Consider the following 24826-nt stretch of genomic DNA (forward strand, 5'->3'; position numbering starts at 1 on the left):
AACATTAGCTACTCTATAATTCAAATAGCGAGTCACTCGAAATCGAAACGAACTTGACCAAATTGAAAATGGACTTTTATAAAGCAGATTTTTTCTTTCAAATTGGATCAGCATATAGTAAATTCTCATTTAACGTTAAAATATGCGGCCAGAACATTAGTCTATAAGCAGAATCTAACACTCCGTCATTCCCGTACAGTCATCGACACTCGGTAATGACAGTAAAAATTGCAACCGCGCGCGCCGTTTCCTAAGTCATCGCCTTATATGGTTTTTATTTGCACCTGGTATCTGTAGAGTACAGTCGAGTTTGCAAGTGTCAACTTACTTTGATATTTTACCTTTGATTTCTGTGTTTTTGTATTTAGCAATATATACCTAGGTATTTCTGTTGTTATTAAGCTGGTGGTCTTAAGTATCAGCCCCTATGAGTAGCTTATAGTAGTATTTTTTTGACCGTGTCAACAGTCAATTTGTGATGTAAAACAGTTTAACATTTCTCAAAGTGATAAAATTAATCAAACCAGGAAAGGATTTGGCTTAAGGAAGAAGATTCCATACATATCTCGAATGTCAATCAGTGTCTCTTCACATATCAATGACATTGAAGGTGTCACCTTAGGGAGAACAAGGTGCCCTATACAATTATTTATGCAAAAAAGCAATAATTTGACCCACGCATATGCTATAAAAAAAGACGCATATACTATAGAAAAGTTACGATAGAGTACAATAGGGGAAGAAACTATCGTCTCCAGTTATTTAAATGCTCTAAACCGCCACTACAAAAATGGCGACTTTGATCATACACACAATGACAGGAACATTCTGAAGACAAGATTTGCGTGTGACAACATGGAGAAACGGCAAACAAGTGAACATGTTTGTGAATGAGTAGCATGTGATGTTGATGTTGACTGACAAAGCATCCTGACGGGAGAAATGTACGCCAAATACGTGCATTCAGCTGAAATACCTACTGGAGGAAATGTAGTGTAAGAAAACGCCTATGTGTAGCGTAAGCCTTATAAACATGTTGGATATGTATTCTATCATCACCGTTTTATTGATTGGAACTTAACTAGAATAGTGCCTCTTATTTATTTATTTATACTTTATGCACTATGTACAACGCCTAAGGCGTTAATCCGCCAGTCTACCTTTGAGTGGTGGTGAAAAGGAGAGGTGGTTCTAATATAGAGAAGACCTGGGTAGCAGAAGTTTGTTTAAACGCGCTTATATTAGGAACTGCTGTAGTGATTTAAAAGAAAAACAGTATCTATAGCACATATAACGAAGAAGGCTAAGGCTTCTTTTAATTTGGGTGCGTGTAGTAGCTGTCATAAAATTCAGATTCCAGATTCAGAATCCATATTCAACAACTTCTAACGCGACTGTACAAACCGTAATTACTAATACCAAGCCACGTTACAAGAACATGCGACACTTTCCTCTGAACAGTACTACTTTAAACACTACTTTGAGACAGGAAGGTATCATTGGAAACAAAGGATCCAGTTCTACATGTATGCAAAACTGAATAAATTCCCTTATTACACAGACCATCATCACCTTCCGAGCCTATGTTGGGGTCAGCTTCCAGTCTAACCTGTATGCACCTGAGTACCAGTGTTTTACAGGGACCGACTGCCTATCTGACCTCTTCAACCCAGTTACCCAGGCAACCCCTAGTTAAGACTGGTTGTCTTACTGGCTTCTGACTACCCGTAAGGACAGCCAAGATCTTCAAATGACAGCCTTATTATACAGACCACGATCAGTTATTTATACATGCGCTTGTCCATTTGCATAACAATTTAACGCATTGCCGTCGTACGCGTACGTCACATGCATGGCTTAAGGGGCATTCTTGACACGTGATGAGGAAAATCCTTTGAGATATATCTTTGTAAAGATTGCCTGTATACAGTGGACAAAGGCGAGGCAAATTGTTGCTGGAATGTTCGAGTATTTTACTTTGTTGCCTTGTCAACAAGATTGCTCTGTTTGCTGTAAAAGCAATATGTCTTGTGAGTCTGTTTTCAAATGCAATGTTGTGATACGAGCTATAATCTCGCAAAATGTCGATGCACCTTCTAGCATACTCGCTAACGTTGAAAACGGCCTATAGTTGTTTTCTTACACCTTCTTTTGTTTCTGTCTTCCTTCCATGATTTGCATATAATAATGACGCTAGTTTATAAATAAAAAAGGCTTCTTAAACCAAATATCCAACATTAAAAGTCTGCAACTGAACTTAAGTCAGTTTTCTTTCTTATTTCTTGCGTCTACCAGCTCCCTCTAGTTAAGTTCAATCTCAACGTAATTTTAACTCAATATTTTCGTCCAAAATGACTACATAACACTACTTATACATGCATAGCTATATATAGTAACATTTCCTCTCATGAGCCACCATGCTGCCGACACACAATTTATCATTGCAATCAGAGCATCACACTACTACACTAAAATTGAGCGCTATCTTGTGCAGTTGCGTAAAGTGTTCTACTACTTTTTGTTTATCATTTTATATATAAAATCAAGTGGATTTTAAACCTTAATGATATGGCCTTAGAGTTGGTATTTACGTACTTGAAAAATAGTAGTATTAGTATGTATTACGTGAACTACCGTTCATGACATTTCATACGCCTAATTCACTGTCTAAACCAAATACAGTCGTGTAATAGTTTTCACAAAAGTTGTATAACATAATCTAATTGTTTATAATTATCTGAAGCTGTGAATTATTTTAGACATTTTGATTAATTAGCTAATTTTATCGAAATTAATTGCACACTGTTATTTTAATTGATTGTAATTAGTTGTCCTTTCTAAAAATTCTAGTATTTTTTGAAAAAGAATATAGGTATTTCGTAACAGTCAGGTATGCCTGTTGAGAGAAAGTCTATTTCTACGAAGGAATTTTATTTCACGGAGAGAAAATAAAAAGAAATAAATTTTATATCTCTGCAAATCAATTAAGCATTAATCATACAAATAAGGTCGCCTTTAAAAATAGATTAGTATCTTAAATTCCATACAAGAATGTTACCTACCTACCAACATATTGTTTCAACACTCATCCATAGAAAATTCACATAAAAATATAACATAAGTATCAAAATCCTCAAGTTCCCAGCCACGCAAGAATTTACACAACAACACATGAAAGATAGCCATCAGACCAACATGGATATGACATCATACTGCCTCCCGACTCCGCCCCCTGCCACATACAGGCCGCACCATTAATATTAATACAACGTTGATATAACAATTAGAATAATTAATATTATGTTAAGTTTGTGTCATTTACGTTTATATTGGAGTGGATCGATTGTGATTGTTCGCCTTAAAATATGACAGGGCTTGTTAATTTGATTTGAAAAGTCGTGGTGGCCTAGTGGGTAAAAGACCAACCTCTCAAGTATGAGGGCGCGGGTTCGATCCCAGGTCAGGCAAGTACCAATGCAACTTTTCTAAGTTTGTATGTACTTCTAAGTATATCTTAGACACCAATGACTGTGTTTCGGATGGCACGTTAAACTGTAGGTCCCGGCTGTCATTGAACATCCTTGGCAGTCGTTACGGGTAGTCAGAAGCCAGTAAGTCTGACACCAGTCTAACCAAGGGGTATCGGGTTGCCTGGGTAACTTGGTTGAGGAGGTCAGATAGGCAGTCGCTTCTTGTAAAGCACTGGCACTCAGCTGAATCCGGTTAGACTGGAAGCCGACCCCAACATAGTCGGGAAAAGGCTCGGAGGATGATGATGTTAATTTGATTTGCGATTGAGTACGTATCTACTCCAAACATAAACAATAGATATAACATGGCTAACATATGCTTTTCGGAATATAGACTAAGCTATTTTCTTTTAAAGAGATTATCTTTTAAATAAGAGAAATCAAAATAAACATGCTGTATATATTTTTATTTAGAAAACCGAAGACTACATGATTCTAGTTCATTGGCCTCATGGACTGTCTATCGTCTTCGCATATTCCATCAACAGGAACATCAGGATGACAACAGAAAGGCTGTACCAGGCGTTACTTGACATAACATACAAAGAAATCTAATAAATATCAATTGAAGACCAAAAACATGATGATAACTTTCATTCAAAGGCACGTTACTCTCAATCGCAAAGGATGTTAAGTTAAGGAAGAAAACAATTTCATTTGTATAATACAAAAAATCGGCGCGAAAAAGGCTGGCAGGCATCGAACTTGCTTGACATCTAAAAGAATGGAACAGCCTTCTGTATCCCTGAAGATCGATAAGGATGTCGTCATCAACATAATCAATACAAAAACATCTAAGTTAGAACGCAAAACGCAGTACAATGCATATATCCCTGCATGAACTTAATTCATTCAATTACAAAGTATCCATACAAACGTTTATATACATAATAATAAGAACATACCACGAGTTCTAGAATACCTAAGAGTACCAGCACACTGCAAACTAAACAGTCAGCCAACAGTTGACCCGATGGCTGGTAGGTAGGTAACTTTGAGGGAATATGGTGAATCCGGTCAAAGTTATCAGCCGGCTAACTCCCCGATCGTTGTAATGATCCTACCATTCATCTCCATATTGCTTTGTGAGGCCGAACTTTGAAATTGCTGGGGAGTTTGTTGCGCCATTTCTTCTTCCGACCAAAAACACAAGAAGTGGTGAAGGGTCGGCGTTTTGGCGGCTGTCTTTTCGTAAATTTCTGACGTTCAGAAAGTGCTGTTTTGCAGCTAAGATTGAATAAACGATTTTTTATTTTGAACCAGCTATCGGCCGACTAAAAGTTTGCAGTGTGTGGAAACATACTACATATAGAAGCATACTAAGCTCATTCATATCAAGTACAAACACTTAGAAACGCGTGTAGAATTCGCGAGCATAGTACATGCAAGGACACACAAGTAAGTAGGCGCAAGTAGTGGGACATACAGCTGCGTCACGCGCCAACCGAACCTTGGAATATGTTAAGGATAACTCCATGATTGTTTGCAAGATGTACTGAGCTGGTTTATTGTCTGTTTTATTGTTTTCTTGTTTGTTTTTACTTAGTAATGCAATGTATGTCTTATTAGCAACTGGTTTTAGAGCTAATACTAGACTCTAAATTAGTACCTACTTAAGCAGATATTTTGTTATTTTTACTAATTAAGCTTTAGTTCACATGAATATCTTGGAAATAAGGCTTCCATCTGCAAATTTTCGTATACCACAGATAAGTGTGGGATTCACCATTTAACTATAACGATCCCCAAACCATAACTAGCTATACTTGCCGCCCATTGGTCAAATCTTTTGACAGCTGAAAATGGTTCGGTTATAAGTAGTAAAATAATGCAACTCCCCGTAGGTTTTCAATTCCTTTCAGAGTCAAAAGGTTTCATAATTTTCGTATGATTGATTCTTTTACGTCTTTTGTTAAAGTTAAAAAAAAAAACTATTATTTGTTGCCGTAGGTATTTCACCGTAATGGGGTTACATAATTGCTTTTAACTTCCATAAAAGATACATTTATTACATTACATTTCTGCATAGGCATAGCTATTATAATTTGAGCTTATAAGGTAAAGGAATGCGCGACAAGTGTTTGTTTACAACAATTAAATTATATGGCATTCATTCATTCGTACTACTTCTCTAGCGTGAGCACCAGGTCATGACATTAAAAGATACTAATACCTAAGTTGTAAACATACACATAAAATGTATATATAAAAAGTCAAGTGGAGCCGGGGGGAATGAGAGTCAGTGGGCAATGAGGGTCAGTTCAAAAAGAGATGAACCTTAAGGTTTACGGAATACGGCTATGTAGCATAGGGCTTAGCTGGGCACCCCTCCCGCACTCCCCAACACGCCGACCCGCTAGTGACGCTCACGACACCGGGAGCAACACACGTGTTAAAGGAGAGGAGCCGTTGTAAAATTTCCGAAATTTCGACCGAAAACGTGAGTATCTATATTTGTTCATTTTGCTGATAAAATAATCTTAAAATGTATTACTGTTACTAAACTTATGTTTATTAATGTAAGATACTCGATTTTGTAATGTTTTTTGTATAGTAATTCAAATTTAACAAACGAACCGTTATTGGGGTAATGAAAGTCAATTGACCCCCATTCCCCGCATCGTTTTTTATTATGATAAAACTTTTTGTTTCATTTCAGATGCCAAGGAACTGGACAAGGAAGACCACCAAAGCGAGTTGGACTGCGAGGTGACTTGCAGGCAGCTGCTGTACGTATTACGCAAAGGAAAAAGAACACAACACATTCTTACTGCCACACCTCTGAAAACCATGGTTGAAGAAAAAGCTAAGAAAAGAAAGGAAAGAGAAAAGCACACAAGAGGCAAAGTTATTAAGAAGTTAAAAGAAAAAGAACTTATTTAAGTCGAGCTTCTCTGAAGAATCGGCTGATGAACAGGTTCCTTATGTTGAGAGTGTAGATAGTGACTTTGAAAATATTGAAATCCCACTAAACATCCAGCAAAACTTCCAGAACGAACGTGAACAGTCTGTATGCGCCATATGCCTTGAAGAGGGAAAGCCCAGAGAAATCTGGTACCGATGCCGCCTCTGTGCAGGATGGGCCCATGAGGCATGTACAGGATGTGATGATCCAAGTCGCTATCGCTGTGATTTTTGAATTTAACTCGATTTTAAATATTAATTTTGTTATGATTCCATTGTGCAATCATTACTTATTTTTAATTTTGTTGATTAATGTTTGTTTGTTAAAGAGATAAAAATTTTGTTGCTTTTATTTGTTTCATAATTTTGACTCTTATTCCCCCATGAGCTGACTTTCATTTCCCTTACATGCGGGTAACTAGAGTCAAAACTACTTTTTTGTTTTTTAATCATAATTATGTTCATGTTAATGACAGCCAAAAAAGTCTTATATGTTTCGATACCTGATTAATTTTTAAAGATAAGTAATAATGGAAACAATATAAGACTGATCATTTGTGATTATAATAATGACTTTTCCTTAAGTGACTCCCAATTCCCCCATCTCCCCTATTTAATATTGTCGTGTAATAACAAATAAGTACAACAAACTAACTTCCGCCAGGGATTTTACTTCCTGTTATTACTCTGCGGACCCGAATAAAGAGCCTAGCTTAGGTATAGCCTGCTTCAATAAATCGGCTAACACTAAAAGATGTTTCATATCAATCCTGTAGTTCCTGAAACTAGTAAATTCAAAGAAATATATGAACAAAGTCCTTCAGCTTTTCAATAGTTATACCTAGAGAAATTGTTTCTCGAACGACAATCAGATATTCTATCCTTCACGACAAAACAGAATCCTTCATCATTTCTCAACGATATAAACTTACATAAGAAAACAAAAGATGCGCGATAACACAACAGGTTTTATAAAATTCTAGTAGAAACCTCTCCGTTTATAAATAAACGTAACTTTCTAATTCACGTTCTTTGACGTAATTGTTTAACTGCTTATTGTGACTTAACTGGATTTGTTTCATAATCCTTCGTATGGGATATGTGTACTTCCGTAGATAAGTTTAAATACAAAATAATATGTAGTTTTAGAAAATTAACGAAGAAAATACATTTTAACTTCTCAAACCATTTGCGTATTAAATATATAAAAAAAAACATAAGTGCGTGAGCATTAATTGATAATCTCGATTTATGTGTAAAACGGAAATAAAACACGTGAATAATTAAGGAAAAATATTTTAAAAGGATGCTTTGAAAATAAACCAGTCCAAATGAGATTTGATAAACACAAAAACATTGAGAAAGATAACAAAATTAGGTCTAAGTTAATTCGCATTACGATGACACACATAGATATACAAATACAACCACATAGCTTTAGCCTTTGGATTCACCCGCATCCCATTCCCAAGATATAGCACGAATAACACGAAACTCCTTCTTTTTGGGAAGTCGGTTAAGAAAAGCTTAGTCGGTTCAATACATCTACATTTCATCTTATAGACATGTAATACCTACTTCAAACGGTCTAGCTTACAAACACATAAAGCCTCTTTAGGATGTCGTGGGATCTACTGCCCGTACAGTATAGCAGGGGTAAAATATAGCCTATATTACCTACTTGGGAAGAAAGAACGATTCCAACAGTGAAAGTTTGAGTTTATCCATTACAAACAAACAAAAATACAAATCTTTCGTTATAATATTAGTATAGGAATACTTTCAGTGATGGAACTAAAGGGCAGGTTTCTGACGTCACTGTCCACCATAGACATAATATTAGTAAACAGGACTGCGCATATAAACCCAAAAAACGAGCCGAGTGAAACAGTTAGTACGGAGGCTGTCTGTCCCTTTCTAATAGGGTGACTATGAGATTAAGCTATGTGAGACAAATCCGAATTTTGCTAAGATTATTAAACGCAGATTGGTATTGAAGTTTTAACTTACGCAGTTTGTGACCTTAAGATACTTATAAAGGCTTTTAATAATTAGCGGGAATTAGCAGTATAAAAGCAGGAAGATTCGAAGTGAAGACTGTTTTTTTGTATTTCTACTTCATATATAGACTGCTGAGCCATTTATGTCGCCTTTCTTCATTTTTTGGGAAGCTATAACAATAGTACAACAGTTTTAAAATCCATCACCCATATTTTCACTCATTACAATAATTCATGGGCACCCTAGTTGTTTGATTTACGAAAATGTTATTATTAGCTAACCTGTGGAACGATATATTGCAACCACCATAGGATTCACTTTTACAAGTATAAACACAACACTTTTTCACCATTTAAATAGTTTAAATTGATTTAATACAAAAAATATAAACAAAATTTTAAATGCTGATTACGCGCCAAGAATGTTCACGGTTACCGCTAGAAAAAAAAAATAATTATGTTGTTTATGTTTTAAGAATAATAATTTATATAAATAATTTATTCGTATAATAAATTAATGCGATTTTTATTAATTTGTTGACTTACAATTGTTAAAATAATATAAAAATATATGTGATTCAATTGTTTTTTTGGGAAGACAAAACTGTTGACCACAACATTTTTTTATGCTGGCAAGGTGTTAGAAAGAGACAAACAGCCTCCGTTCTAACTATCCCTCTCGGCTCGGATTTGCCTCTGTGTATTATGCAACAAATTTAGTACCTTATTGCGTTGGAATAGAGTTCATTTTCGTAAATATGTATTTTGAGCGTGCGCAATCTTGTTTATTATATTACATCTATGCTGTCCACAAACAGGTGTGCTATAGATAAGATAGAGGTGATTAGTGGTAACAATAGTCATTATCTCTCACTATCTAAATGTCAATAACCGTACGCAGGTCGTAATCTATGTTTATTATTAGTCTATGGATGTTCTGTTATCTCTGATCTACTGTCCTGTTTTATTGCTTGTTTATTTATGGACCAGCAATAGACAATATTTGGATGTAATATATCAAGGTAAATAACAAATTGAGGCGTTTATGAAACGTTATCACATCAAAACAGTTGTTTTCAGGTTGGTTTTATTTTCTCAAAACCATGTATACAAGAAAAAATCTTGGAAAAATATAAAGATCCGGACGAAATGGCATGGAGAAATATTTATATACCTACAACGATATTATGAGTATGTCATGGGACAATCTATGCGTTAAGCGTATCATTTTCTGAAACTGTTTTTCTTTGGCTTGTGTTTAAACACCACCCAAAAAAGTACCTATTTTACTACCAAAAAAATTCTAAACGGTTACCAAAATGGATAAATGGTCACCAAATAACGTTTCCAAAAATATTATTAGGTAAAACCATTTTTTCGTATTATTGACTACTAAAAAAATATATGGACGCCTTTAAAATACACTTTAGACCAAATATTATATATTGTCACTACTTAGATGTTACCAATTATGTAATACCATGACTCCTAATTTAGTCATTTTTGTTAGACTAAAAAAGCTAACGGTCGCTAGAATATTTCCCAAATACCAATTAATATACTGGGGTTCCCAAACGTACGTCGCTTATTTATTGTTATATGAATTTGTGTGTAACTCAGTAGTAAAATGTAAGGGCTTGTGTTTAAACACCACCCAAAAAAGTACCTATTTTACAACCAAAAAAATTCTAAACGGTTACCAAAATGGATAAATGGTCACCAAATAACGTTTCCAAAAATATTATTAGATAAAACCATTTTTTCATATTATTGACTACTAAAAAAATATATGGACGCCTTTAAAATACACTTTAGACCAAATATTATATATTGTCACTACTTAGATGTTACCAATTATGTAATACCATGACTCCTAATTTGGTCATTTTTGTTAGACTAAAAAAGCTAACGATCGCTAGAATATTTCCCAAATACCAATTAATATACTAGGGTTCCCAAACGTACGTCGCTTATTTATTGTTATATGAATTTGTGTGTAACTCAGTGCGTTTAAAATGTAAGCACGCAACATGCAGCAAGCATGGCTTCTGTCACGGCTCCGGCGCTGCAGGGCTCCGGCGGTCCCATGCGAGCTTATCGTCGCAGATGGTTTTCACGCTCACCACCGCAGCTTCGGCTTCAGCTCGCAGGCTTCGGCCTCAGCTCGCAGGCCGCCTCGCCCCTCCGCGCCTACGCGGTTTTGAATTGCACTCTAGGGGTAGGGCAGACAAGACTACGTGGAGTCGGTTTTGCAGCGATTCGTTTTCGTCACTAACTTTGATTTTTGGTGGTAATATTAATCTTTTAGTTGGATAGAATTTGGTGACCATTAATCCATTTTGGGAACCAAAAATAATATGAGTGCGAGATTTGCGATTTTTCTGATGTTATTTTATTTTTTTTGGATCATAATATTATATACTTTAGTGCCCTTTTAATAAAGTCAATTTATTTTTTTTGGAGTTGTTTATTTTATTTGGTGCCTCAGCTTAGAGTCTTAAAAATATTTTTGGTGACCGCCTAAATTATACCCAAATGTAAGCACGAAACATGCAGCAAGCATAGCTTCTGTCACGGCTCCGGCACTGCGGGGCTCCGGCGTTCCCATGCGAGCTTATCGTCGCAGATGGTTTTCACGCTCACCACCGCAGCTTCGGCTTGCTGGCCGGCCCTGCCGGCCAGCCTCAGCCGCGGCGGCGAGCCTTAAAAACTACCTGCGCCTCAGCTCGCAGGCCGCCTCGCCCCTCTGCGCCTACGCGGATTTGAATTGCACTCTAGGGGTAGGGCAGACAAGACTACGTGGAGTCGGTTTTGCAGCGATTCGTTTTCGTCACTAACTTTGATTTTGGTAGTAATATTAATCTTTTAGTTGGATAGAATTTGGTGACCATTAATCCATTTTGGGAACCAAAAATAATATTTGTGCGAGATTTGCGATTTTTCTGATGTTATTTTATTTTTTTTGGATCATAATATTATATACTTTAGTGCCCTTTTAATAAAGTCAATTTATTTTTTTTGGAGTTGTTTATTTTATTTGGTGCCTCAGCTTAGAGTCTTAAAAATATTTTTGGTGATCGCCTAAATTATACCCTTTTTCTTTTACTTTTCTAAAACTGTTCTTCTGCACTGAGTCTATTTTTTGTAACTTTAAATGCTTAGTACATTTTATTAACAACATATTACACGCCACAGGGAAGGTCTTTAGTCACGGTGGTTTCCCTTCCAGGGTAATCTACGTCGGTCTACATTACAAGATGTCGTGTCGACCAGTGTCAAAATACGGGATGTGTCGACACTGTCGTATGTTGCTGGCTGTAGACCAATTTGTGGCAGGCTAAAGGATTAGGAAAATTACTGCGTACTATGTCTTAGGTAGCAATGAATCCATTATGTACCATTAACTATTGTGCATGATAATGTAGGACAATTATTATAGTGACAGAGACTACACAAAGAGCGAATATGTAAATACGTAATATAGGGAATGACCATATTTTTTTTCATTTGCTACGGCAACAATGTAAGCTACGAAATTGCTACGCTACTGTAGCGTAGTAGATTTCAAATTCCTTCATTATTCTAATTAATTTTACTCGTAAGAGTGATTCTAGAGTCTTAACAAAAAAATACCCCATTTAACAAGCACAATCAATCTTAGTTTATAAAACACAATCCGAAGTCCTGTTTGTTCGAATACTTATGACAAAAGGACCGATTTCTTTGTATTTGCTACTCCTTCCATTCCTGTCTTTCCCTAAAGCAGTTAATGTCACGAACAAAAGCTTAATAAATATAAAGCATATCTCAAAATATACGTACTATCCTCGCTTCCTTCCTCAAAGGCACAGTCCCAAAACAAAACAAATCACTTAGTTAAACTTTTAACACTTAACTGAACTGAACTTAATTAAGTTACACTTATGAACTCAAGTTAATTAAGTTACACGTTGTAAGACAATCGGCCGCGCCACCGACATGACACACACTATCGACGTGATCTATGCGATATAACGCAATTGTTCATTAATTATATACTATTATACATATATTACATTATTGCGTGGGTTCTTTTGAGCTGGGCTTAAGGATGGTGGGTTCCGTCTACCATTTTGTTAAGGAAAATATGTTTTTCTGAGAACATATAAATAGGAAAATCAGTACAAGGCGTTTACAAAAGTCCACCAAGATCCAGATATTAAAATATATTTATTTCTGATCACTACTTTAGCATGTTGCTAGAAAACTTTCCTCTGCTATACATGTAGGTATTTACTCAATTAATATAGTTTTATTAGTTTATTCCGTTAGCTTGAATAAACAAAGGCGCTAAAATGCCCAAATCATAAACTTTCTAAAATAATAAATAGCTTAAATTTCCCGATTTTTAGGACATGTGAAATGTTATTAGTTTAACAACAATAACAAAATCTATGTTACTACTAGCTTCTGCCCGCGACTTCGTACGCGGATCCTGTCCCTTATGCCAGCGACTACGGGGTCAGCAAAATCAAAGATCTGAATCGTCTGATATTAAATTTTAAGGGCCCGTTGACTTGAAAACAACGGAATACGCATAGCCATTAGAAATGTTCCATATATTTAATTTTTGTACTTTAACGGCAAAAGCACAGCAGACTTAACAAAACGCTGAGAACTGAAGCGCAATAGACGTGACCATAGGGTTAAAAGTAGTGATTCTAATTAGTCCGCATTTAAGTTGTGTGTGGCAAAAATATTACACGTATTATTACGTAAAAAAACATTAAATGTTACTGAGATGACAAAGTCGTGATGACTTAGTGGAAGTCGTGGTGGTTTAGTGGGTAGAGAACCAATCTCTCAAGTATGAGCGTGCGTCTTTGATTCCAGGTCTGGCAAGTACCTGCCAATGCAACTTTTCTAAGTTCGTATGTACTTTCTACGTATATTTTGGATACCAATGACCGTTATTTGGAGGGGATGTTAAACTGTAGGTTCCGGCTGTCATGGAACATTCTTGGCAGTCGTTATGGGTAGTCAGAAGCCAGTAAGTCTGAGCAGTTTTACCGAGGGGTGTTGGGTTGAGCGGTTAACCGGGTTGTGGAGGTCAAATAGGCACTCGCTCCTTTAAAAACACTGGTACTCAGTTGCATCGTGACTGGAAGTCGACCCTAACATAATTGGGACAAATGCTCTTGAGATAATAACGACAATAATAATGAGATATAAGCATCGCAGGACATCTGAGGCTGATGACGGGGAGTAGCGACCCTGCGGGGCATATATACTGCGTTCTCCAGGGAGAGTATACTGTCCCCCATCTCCGGCCGGTCGGAGTGAACCATGACGGGGGTAGGTCTCACGCCTCTGGCTTGGCTTGACCATCCAGAGTGGAGTCACTTGAGCAGGGTTAGTAGCCCTGCTCGGAGGATAGGTACCTCGTGGTAAGTGAATGAATGAATGAATGAATGAATATCATTTATTTCTAAGTATATGGTACATTGAGGTTTTACATTGAATATAGTTTCACATACACTACCATTGCTGGTGTAGAAATATTTAGTTAACCATGCTTTAAAAAGAAAGAAAAAGTAATTATAAAAATGTCAAGTAAATTGAATCACAAAAAAAAAATAATGTATAAGTAAGTATATGATAGTAATTAGAAGTAGGTAACAATATTATTTGCGTCAAAAAGGTAAAATATTAATTATAATGTTAAAAAGCTAAATACAGTGTCAATACTTATGTCAAAAACGTACTCTCACAATGCTAAACTATAATACTAAACACAATATCAATCAATGTCAAAATAGGTACTAAATACAATGTCAAAATATTAAATAAAATGTCAAAACTTGTGATTTAGAAATTCATTAACAGAATAGAAGCACATCTCTAGAAGCCAAGTGAACATCCGATTTTTAAACTTACTTATTGGTAACATTTTCAAGTCAGGTGATAATTTATTATAAATTTTAATTGCCATACAATGTACATTATTGCTGTATAAATGCAATCTTTGTCTAGGTGCCAGTAGTTTTCCAGGATTTTTGTTTTTTAACCTCACAGAGGTCTGTTCATTTAATGGAAATAAATGTAGGTATTTTTTTACAAAAAGACAAAGTTCAAAAATGTCCCACAGGGAGCGCGTAATCTGCGTTTAAAATCCGCCGAGGTATCCTCACACTTCAGCCGCTCATGTCCCTGTTGCCCTTTTGTTGCTATTTAGTGACAGATTCCCGGGGGCCCAGTAAGTGAGCTGGCGAGTCTCCACCTGCCATTTTTACATGTATCTAATACATTGTCATCGGCAGGTGCCATAATTCCCGTAGTTTCCCCATTCCTAGTCCATTAGCATCCCATCACAATAGCCCAAGTAGTATTCATCCACAGTTAGCAATGGTATAGCACAGATTGTCTTTTTTTTTAACGACGTTCACCGGGGATTGTCCTTGGGTTCATTTCTATAGTGTATAAAGGGATAATTGTCGGTTTTGTGTCACCATTTCATTAAAGTTGTCTCAAAAGGGCTTCAGCGTGTTGGCTTTGGCCTCACGTTTGCCTCCCAAAAATTCGGAACTCTGTAGTCCCGAGGTCTGGAAGAGACATACAAAATAATAATGAGATATATATAATGCAAAAAATTCGGAGAGTGGGGGCTCGTGACGCCACGTCTAGGTATCTAAAATTTGTACTAAGCAGTGACTTAACACAAAATTCAAGCGTGTTATATCTTCGTTATTATTTGTTTGTGAGAAGGAGAAAAGAAAAAATACGTGTCCATTATTTTAGGGTTATCTAAAAGACGGACTAATTACTTTTTTTGATTCACCATACCTATTTCATAACATTCATTTCTATACATTTCAAGTGTAGTATTGCTCTTGAAGTTCCACATCAGGTGTTCCAGATCTTCGATGTTTATACGTCAAAAGAGAGAGTGCTTATCAGATTGATCCACTTTTGCTAAAACGTCATATCTTTATAAGCTATAGTCTAGCTGGGCTCCTGGGTTTCCACATCAGGTGTTTTACATCTTCAATTTTTATAAGTCAAAAGAGAGTGCTTATCAGATTGAACAACTTTTGCTAAAACGTCATACCTCTATATGCTATAGTCTAGCTGGGCCCCTGGAGTTCCACATCGGGTGTTTTAGATCTTCAATTTGTATAAGTCGATAGAAAGTGCTCATCAAATTGAACAACTTTTGCTAAAACGGCATACCTGTATATGGTACAGAGAAGCTGGGCTCTTGGGGTTCCACATCAGGTGTTCCAGATCTTCAAATTTATTATCTTAGCTGAAAATGCTCATCACATGAAACATGACACCATTTTTGTATCTCTTATAGTTTTGTTGGTCTGTTGGTGTTCTGCATCAGGTCTTCAAGTTTCAGATAAATTATAGCCTATATGTTGACCAGGCTTAATACTGACACAACAAAGAAAAAATCATTGAAATCCGTTCAGTAGTTCGGAAGATTAGCGTGTACAAACAAACAGACATACAGACATACAGACAGAATTTTTTTTTTTGGATTTGTGCTCCATTACTGTTTCTAAACCCCACCCAATTATTATTTTTTTAATATATTCAATGTACAGACACAGTTTTTTTACAGATTTATTATATGTATAGATAATCAAGTTCAATAAAAATACCATGTCACATATAATTGAACGTTACGAATTTATAAACACCAAATAATCCAATATGGCCGCCTTTTTCTTAGCGTAGGTGTCAAGCGAATTATCATCAATGATTCAAGAGCGAGTCTTTTTCGTGGAGAACAAAATGACTAACGGAGATTCCATAACGGATAATCGTCTAAGAAAGTAGCGAGCCAAAATGCAGGGGACGAGGAACGTTACTGTCTTCACCCTTATACGCCTTCTTTGGACCCGACCATTTTTTGTAATCGTTGACGGATACCTCAAAGAACCCGAACACATCGTTAGTTCACTCGTAACTAACAGTTTTCATCATGCGCTCCGTGTTTAACCTAGAAGATGGCACCTGACCTGCCTGCATTATGGCATCTCCGCTCTTATTTCCTTACTCCATGATCATCAATGATTCAAGAGCGAGTGTTGCTGCTATTGTCTACGCCATGTGTCATACGTCCACAGATAATAATAGTAATTGAATGAACTGTAAAACTGGTTATTTTGTATTGTGTAGGGAAGACTGGGTCAATTGAAGCAAGGTTCGGTTGTCATAACACATCTTGAGAAATGTTCCTGTATTTTGCATACTCAGTTGCATAATAAGTTGTCATTATGGAGACAAATTGTCTATTCGCCTACATTATATTTTGAGGAAACAGCCCGGGTTGGTGATCGATACACCCGTGTATCGGAGAGCTCGTCCGATCGAGATCTATCTTTGGTGATGTCGGATATAAGAGTGAACGAATAAGAGAACAGCCGCCGTGGCCGATAAATCGACTAGGACGACATCATCATCAGTTTGAAGAATGAATGATAAATGGAATATAGGTAAAATTCACGTAGGTACAGTATTCATGTGAATAAAGATGTTATCTACATGACTATCGTAACTGATATCACGGAGAGAAAAAAACAAAAGATGCTCGACAATCTATCAATGATCGCGTCACCAAAGCAAATGAATTTTCTAACATTATATTTCTTGTAACACTATTAAAAGTAAATGTATCTATCTCTTAGATTTTGATCATTAACATATACTACTACAAACAAAGTACAAAGAAACATGTAATCAATAATCTGGTCTACCTTTTGACGATGTAATCCTTTCACGCCTATACACTTAATAAAATAACACTTCGGACTAACCTTCAAAGAATCCACTTCACATTGCAGCATTTTTCACAAAAATAATAATGAAAAATTAACTATTTCCCAAACCGCACGGAAAGCAACTAAGAGGTAAATATTTCAACAAATGTTTTCTGATAACAAAAGATAGTATTATCACGTTGCAGAACAACATCTTTAGAACTTCATCCCAATGTCATTGTGAGAGATAAAATAAGATGAAATCATAAACGTTAAACCCTGGGTTTTTACTTCATAATATTTGAATTCTTTCATTGAGAAAATATGAGGCTTCTATAATAATAAAAAATACATATGATGGTATACAATTTTTTTTGAAGTTCAATCACTTAATATCAAACTACTGGTTAAAGTTCCCCCCTCTTTATGAAATTTCAGGGTTTAACTGCAAAACACCAAATCTTTAAAAAGTATGTATCTGAAAATCCTAATTTTAACCAAAACAAACAAGCCCTACACCACGTGAAAGCTTTTAAAAATGACAAGTGAAACCCACTATTAGGTAGTCCCATCCACCTTTCGTAAGACACCGTGACTACTGCTAACATTACCATTTACAAATGGAAACGGCTCGTAAGCAGTAAGACTCAGCATTGGCGACTAGGAACTAATGATTCTGATAATTAGACAGGAACCTGCGTCTGGGAAATTGTTGCTGAGCTTGCCGGAAAATGTCATTTGTAACATGCTTGAAACTGTAATCCCAACTCACGTCTAGATGCTTCCTGATTTGCTCGTGTGATTCTGTCCAGTTTTTCATACTGGAAGTTATGTAACGAACGTAAATAAAATAAAAATGAAGATGTTTATCGATATAAAAAGCTTTCGCGGGAGCTCCTTGCATGGTTGAACAAGTAGCCGAAAGCCTTCTTCGATAAACGGACTGTCTAACACAAATATTTTGCCAATTCGGTCGAGTAGTTCCCAAACGCCTCAGTTATTTAATACTTGTTAGATTTAGATAATTCTAAAACGAAGTATGTAAATAAATGTACACAAGTACCTAAATAACCAATATTATGGGTTAAAACAACATCATAAAATCACCCAATAAAACGGCAACAGTCTTCAACTTACAACTACAACCCGTTCCTAAATACCCATCCTGCAGCCACCTGCCGGTATCTATCAGCAACTAATAAGGAACACGGTATTTTATCAGCCGGTGTTCACCTGAATACCAAACGGATTGTTATCCGTCGCTTACGGTTATCAATAGGCCGCGGTGTCCTCAGATATCTAACTACTGGATTCTACAGATAGAAGGCTCTCCGTTATGGACAAGTCGTTGTAATAAAGCAGTTATTTAGCATATTATGTAAAGCGTAGATAATGAGGTTTATGTTTGAAAAACCAACTCAAGAAGTTAGTTAAGACCTACTTAATTTTTTGTATTGTGAATGAGCTTTTGTGAGTGAAAAGATTTGGAGGACGCCTACGTCCAAAGACGGATAACCTAAGGGCTGTGATTGATGGATGGATGGTTGGTATGAGCTTTTAAACTAATGTTAGATGAAGTATTCCTTTATGTTTCTGAAATGAAAAATCGAAATTAAAAGTTTATACTTAAGCTTACTTTTTACGACATATTTATTCCGGAGTATTTTCTTTTCCTAGTGAGAAAGATATAATTACTAAATAGCGCATAGGAAACTGACCATAGCTGTAATTCTATGTTGTTTACATAAGCTCAGTAGTATAACAACATCCTGTACTCATAACTACATGTACAAATTGGACATTACATACTCTATTTTACCGCATAAGACACATTATTACAGCGCTTTCACACTGGCGTATTTTCCGCTCGGAACCAAACCAAGCTAATATGACGTCGCTCTTTGAGCGGCAAAAATCTGTGCAACGGTTTTAACGCCATTTTGAACCGGCGGTCGTCAATTGTTTTCTGTTCTATACCGCATATAACAACCAAGCGATCTCACGTGGAAAAAATCCGAGTAGAAAATCTGCTGGTATGAAAACGTGGTTACACTATCATAGGACTGCTTTACGTAACAAATTATCTTTACAAGACATCTTAGGCACCGCAGCTGCATCTCATCTTAGTGTGGACCTCATAAATTGCGGACACTAACTTTATCAGTTAGATCTCTTGATGAAGCGTTGAAGCTGTCCCATAAGGAAGGGAATTTGTAAATTAAATTATTTACTTGCTGTATGACGATGGAATTCTTAGATGACATGTTATAAATGTTAAACATAGTAACGTGATGTTGTAAGACGGGTAGATTTGTTTAGATATCTGTTTGTCAGTCTGTTTTCTTGTTTCTGTAAAATGGTTAGCTAGATTATTCTTGATTATTCTATACGAAGCAATCTAAAGAAAAATATTTTTGTTTGTCCATGTAGCTGGTAAGGCTGCGAAATTACGGAACGTTTTAAAAAAATCTGACTACAAAAGCCACGCCACCTCAGTTGGCATAGTCTATATTTTATCCGATTGCGGGAAGAAGTTCCCACGGGAGGCCATCACATGAGAGCAGATCACAATTTCATGAAACATACCCATCATATGGACTCCAAACCACGCATTGCACTTTCAACACACTATTCAGTTCACAATTTCGCCCACTTTGGACCTATTACCAACATACAGAACGCAACTGCACTTCCAAAAGAGGTGCTATCAGATACAATGGGACCTGCTTTCTGACACACTTCGCGTCCACTTCACATGCAAATCCCCCCGACGCCGCCTGCATTCCAACTGCACTCTAACGGGGCACACGCAATTATCGGAGGACCAGTTTCGAAATATTATAGTACAAACTGTTAGAAGTAAGCCAGTAGAAAATGTTATGGTAATGCGTGTACCTCTTACTGTAAAATGACTATTAGTTTTGTCGACTTTGACAACGTGTTTCCTCTTTTGCAAAGACGTTAAGTTGCCTACAAAAGTTGTTAAGATATAAAATTATATAAGTTGGAAACACAGAAAAGTTTTCAACTTAGCCTCACTTAGGTATAACAGTACCTAGGTAGGTATATGTTAAAAGTTCTATGTTTGATGTAACTCCTGACGGAATTTATCAGCCAGCAACATTATCTTGGTAGCAACCACGACATCAAGCACTGACTCCCCACTTGCGTTAGCCGCTGTCTGGAGGCGAAAATTTCGAGAGTATTTTCCCAACAAACAAATCATATGAGTAGAGTACATGGTGGTACATGGTGTGCAATACCGGTAGCGACACTATAAAGCATTGCCAATTCTCTATGGATTGCTCGCGCAACAGTTCATGCAATATTTTGATACTCGCTACCTGCAATAAGTTCTAGCAAACTCTTCAAAAGCATACATAGGTAGGTACTCATTGTTAAGACTGGTATAGGTACAGGGGCTCTAAGTTAATCTCTGTTAACTTAAGTATTTTTAACATTTCTTTATTGGAATTTCTCATGTTTTACAATTTGACAAACATATTTAGATTTGGGAAATTGCTCCTAGTCAATCGCTTTCCATCAACTGTTCTCAGTAGGACTTTGGAAAAGTTGTAAAGTGATCAAATGTGTAGGTAATTGGACCAAGTTGTTTGATAACAGTTAACCCTGCTTATTACGTCATTTTATATGACAATAGTTTACTTGTAGTAGGTACCTATTGCTAATTGTAACATAGGTGTAAGTTAGTAAGTATATTCCTTCGCACGTGTGATGAATGTATTTAATGCATGTGTGTCAGGTATTTGAATAGCCACACCACAAGTATTAGTGTATGGTGATAAGAGCTAGGCTAGATCCGGGGTCCGGTAGAACACCTGCACAGTTCAGTACATTAATTTAGTGTAAGTAATGTTTTCTATATGTTGTGTATTTTAGGGACTGGTTTTAAGCTTCGATTTAGGACATTACTTCAATCGTAAATTGGGTACCTAAGCAGTGATAAACTAATTTAAACCCAACTAGAGATTTGTAAAACTACAATGTAGTTTTTGGAAGTATTTTATGATTCAGTTTGCCCACAGAAGACAAGGAATTACTTCCCTAATTGAATAATTTCTTTAGAATCATTTACTAAGAGCCAGTAGTAGAATTGACTTTCTACAAACTAGCCGATAAGGCAAGCGATGCAAATGTGAGTGATTATAGTTCGGCCATTCAGAGAATGCGTTCCTGACACGTCGCGATTGAACTGACGACGTAACTACATTCATTGATTATTGATATAATAATGTTGTTTTAATGCTCCTCAATTGTTAAAACGGTAAACAACCAGCAAAAATATTTTTATCGTAACTGCAACGCCATTGCAAAGTTACGTCGTCAGTTCAATCGCGACGTGTCAGGAACGCATTCTCTGAATGGCCATACTATAGCTGTATGGTAACTGTAACCGAACTGACGACCTTGTCACTAGGAGGTTAGAAAAATGGATGCGGCGTGACTGCGCTACGCACTTAGGTAAATAGTACAATCGATGGTAAGTATTCAAGAATACCTACTGAACAACATTAGGTATGTCGTTACTAGGTACCTATTTAAGGACTGTATCAAACAAAAAAATATCGGAAGCTGGTCAAAAATCATCAGCGTAGTCCTAATTGGAAAGCTTTTGATTTATTGCTTTCGAAGCACCCTCACTGCCATTATTAACTCGTAAACATACCCAAAATAACAAAACAAAAGAAAGTTAGCACCAAAAAGGTTCTAACACCACCATTAAAACGACCGCCGATATTGCCATATCCAATGATCAGCGCATGAATGGGAAGGCGCAGTGCGCACGTCTGCGCGCGCTTCCGCGTCGACCCACGCGCCACTTCCCATAAAGAGAGGGACGGAAGTCGTTCCAGTGATGGCTTGCTCCCCTTACTGACAAGTACTTTGTGGTGCCCGTAGAAAGGGACCACAGCCTTTTAGAGGAGTGGGCTTAATGTATTCGGTGAAATTGTATGGTGTTTTGAAATGGAGCTTCTTTAAAATGTTTTTGTGAGAAGTTTTTCACAGAGTCTTGGACTCTTTCAGAGAAGGAAAAACGTTAATCGTTTTAGATTAATATGTGATTTCAGTCATTGAACATCCTTGGCATGCGTTACGGGTAGTCAGCAGCCAGTAAGTCTGACGCCAGCCTAACCAAGGGATATCGAGTTGCCCGGGTAACTGGGTTGAGGAGGTCAGATAGGCAGTCGCTTCTTGTAAAACACTGGTACTCAGCTGAATCCAGTTAGACTGGAAGCCGACCCCAACATGGTTGGGAAAAAGGCTCGGAGGATGATGTGATTTCAGACTTAAAGTTCCAGGCTTTCTACCTATCATCCACATTTAAATAATGCAAGCAGAAGTTTAAGCATAATTAAGATAGATGAACACCCACACCGAACCCAATTAATCAAACCTGCTCACCAATCTCTGAAAGCAATCACAGCACCAGACATCTTTAAACAAACTGATTGATACATAGAAATCAGTCACGGAACAAACGGGGCGTAAAATCAGACATATCGAAGCAACATGACGGCCAGGGGCCCGATTCTCCTAAGTTAATAATGTCAAAATCGAATAGAAATCGAATCGCAATACCATATCGGGCATTCTGCTACTAATATAAGACCAATCATATTCCAACGAAATTCGATTGGTTTGCGATTGGTCTGCTATTTTAGTGATTTTGGTCTATACGGTAGTTTGCTCTAAAATCATATTGCAATCGTAAATCATTTGCCGACAAAATGATTCATTATTGAATGACAGAAAAGGATAAAAACGTTTATTACAATAAACAAATAGCGGAATGCCACATACGCTTCAATCGTAATCGAGTCGTGATTGGATCGCAGTCGAACGACGGACGGACGAAACGGGCCCCAGGCATATCGATGTAACGTGACGGCCAGTCTATCATACACTTGTTCAAGACAAAAGCCACTTGTCACTCGCGCTGGTACTTTCCATTTCATTTCGAGGCAGTGAAAGTATCAGGTGTGTTGACCTTTGCCAAGCCCATCTGGTCATTGCTGAGCGATCGACTTGAGATGCCACAGATATGAAGGCAGAAGACTCGTAAAAGGTTGTAAGATTTTTCCTTTGAGAAGAAAATTTTATACAAAATTTTCCATAAAGAGCGAAGATTGCCGGCAATAGGGCGCGATAGCGAGGCAAGGTCAAGAATTGAACAACTGCTTATAGAAATATAGACCATACCTAATCGATGTTTCCAAACATTGCATATGGGCCATTGTCATACATGTATGTGCCGTGTGAATATTGAAAAAAATGCAACATTGCAAGCCTGATTTAACTCTTTATAAAGGGCTTCTAAAGTTAGTTCGAAGAATATGCATACAAAGTGGAATGGGCTTTCTTAGTTTTCTTGCTGGGTGACCCTAGATGGCCAGTCAATAGGTTGCATTGAGTAGTAGCGTACTATAGCAATACTCTTCTATAGCAGGTATGAAGTAATAGCTCGTTCTAGAATTTTGGAGTGGGGATGGTTGGCTCGTTCCATTGAATCATAATTATAGGGATGCCAGTATTTACTCCCATTACTCGATACTACCATTTAATTTAATGGCATAGGTATTATTACTCTCTATTTTAAAGCATATAATATAGTTTCGCGATTTGAACACATGCCTATTTATAAATAATCGGGCCTTAAACGTCACTGTTACAGCCTTTTTTTTATCGTCCCACTGCTGGGCACAGGCCTCCTCTCACACGGAGAAGGATTGAGCATTAATCACCACGCTTGCTCAATGCGGGTTGGTGATTTCAGACTATAAAGTCCAGGTTTCCTCAAGATGTTTTCCTTCACCTTTATATCAGCCATTGGTGTCTAAGATATACTTAGAAAGTACATACAAAGTTAGAAAAGTTGCATTGGTACTTGCCTGACCTGGAATCGAACCCACGCCCTCATACTCGAGAGGTTGGTTCTTTACCCACTAGGCCACCACGACTTCACAACTTTAAACGTCACAATTTTCATAAAATGGAGTCTTTTTTAGTTAGGAATTAGCAAGGCGTTCATAAAATGAAACAACTTACTGTGTAAATTTTATTAATCAGTAAACCTACAAGGTGTCAATTATATAAAATAATCATTTGTCTTTGGGAGCACGCTAGACTTTTTTACTGACACCGTAATAACGAGATATTGAAATGATGCCAGAATTTGAAAACCGGCCAAGTGCGAGTCGGACTCGTGCACGAAGGGTTCCGTAAATTACAGTTAAATCAACCTATCTCAAAAACTATAAGAGATACTTTGATCAAACCAAAAATCGTTGAAAGAGTTAATTAGCATGCATCACCTCTATTTTTTTTAGAATTTTATACCCCGTAGTTATAAAAATAGAGGGGGGGGGACATACTTTTTACGACTTTGAGAGCTGATATCTCAAAAACCGTTCACTTTAAGAAAAATGTTTTTTAGAAAACTTTATATCATTTTAAAAGACCTTTCCATTGATACCCCACACGGGTATGTACATCGAAAAAAAAAATTTCATCCCTCAGTTACATGTATGGGGGGCCCCACCCCCAATTCTTTTTTTTACTATTTAGTGTCATATTTTTGTAGCGGTTCATACAACACATATTCCCATCAAATTTCATCACTGTA

General features: G+C 36.8%; 1 protein-coding gene and 1 long non-coding RNA gene across 2 annotated transcripts in view; one reads left to right on the forward strand and one right to left on the reverse strand.

Moving 5' to 3' along the window:
* The window catches only part of LOC124632302 (rho GTPase-activating protein conundrum), a 105404-nt gene extending 93011 nt beyond the window's left edge, over positions 1–12393 (reverse strand). Inside the window, exon 1 of the mRNA XM_047167088.1 lies at positions 12257–12393. The gene's annotated coding sequence lies outside the window, so the exon portion shown is untranslated. The remainder of the gene's footprint in view (positions 1–12256) is intronic.
* LOC124632340 lies at positions 5738–6340 on the forward strand. Its single transcript, XR_006984611.1, has 2 exons — positions 5738–5970; positions 6190–6340. It is a non-coding gene; the product is annotated as an uncharacterized LOC124632340 (long non-coding RNA).
* Positions 12394–24826: the final 12433 nt, after the last annotated feature.

The sequence above is a fragment of the Helicoverpa zea genome, chromosome 1 (assembly GCF_022581195.2).
Source record: "Helicoverpa zea isolate HzStark_Cry1AcR chromosome 1, ilHelZeax1.1, whole genome shotgun sequence".
In the NCBI taxonomy this organism is placed as follows: Eukaryota; Metazoa; Arthropoda; class Insecta; order Lepidoptera; family Noctuidae; genus Helicoverpa; species Helicoverpa zea.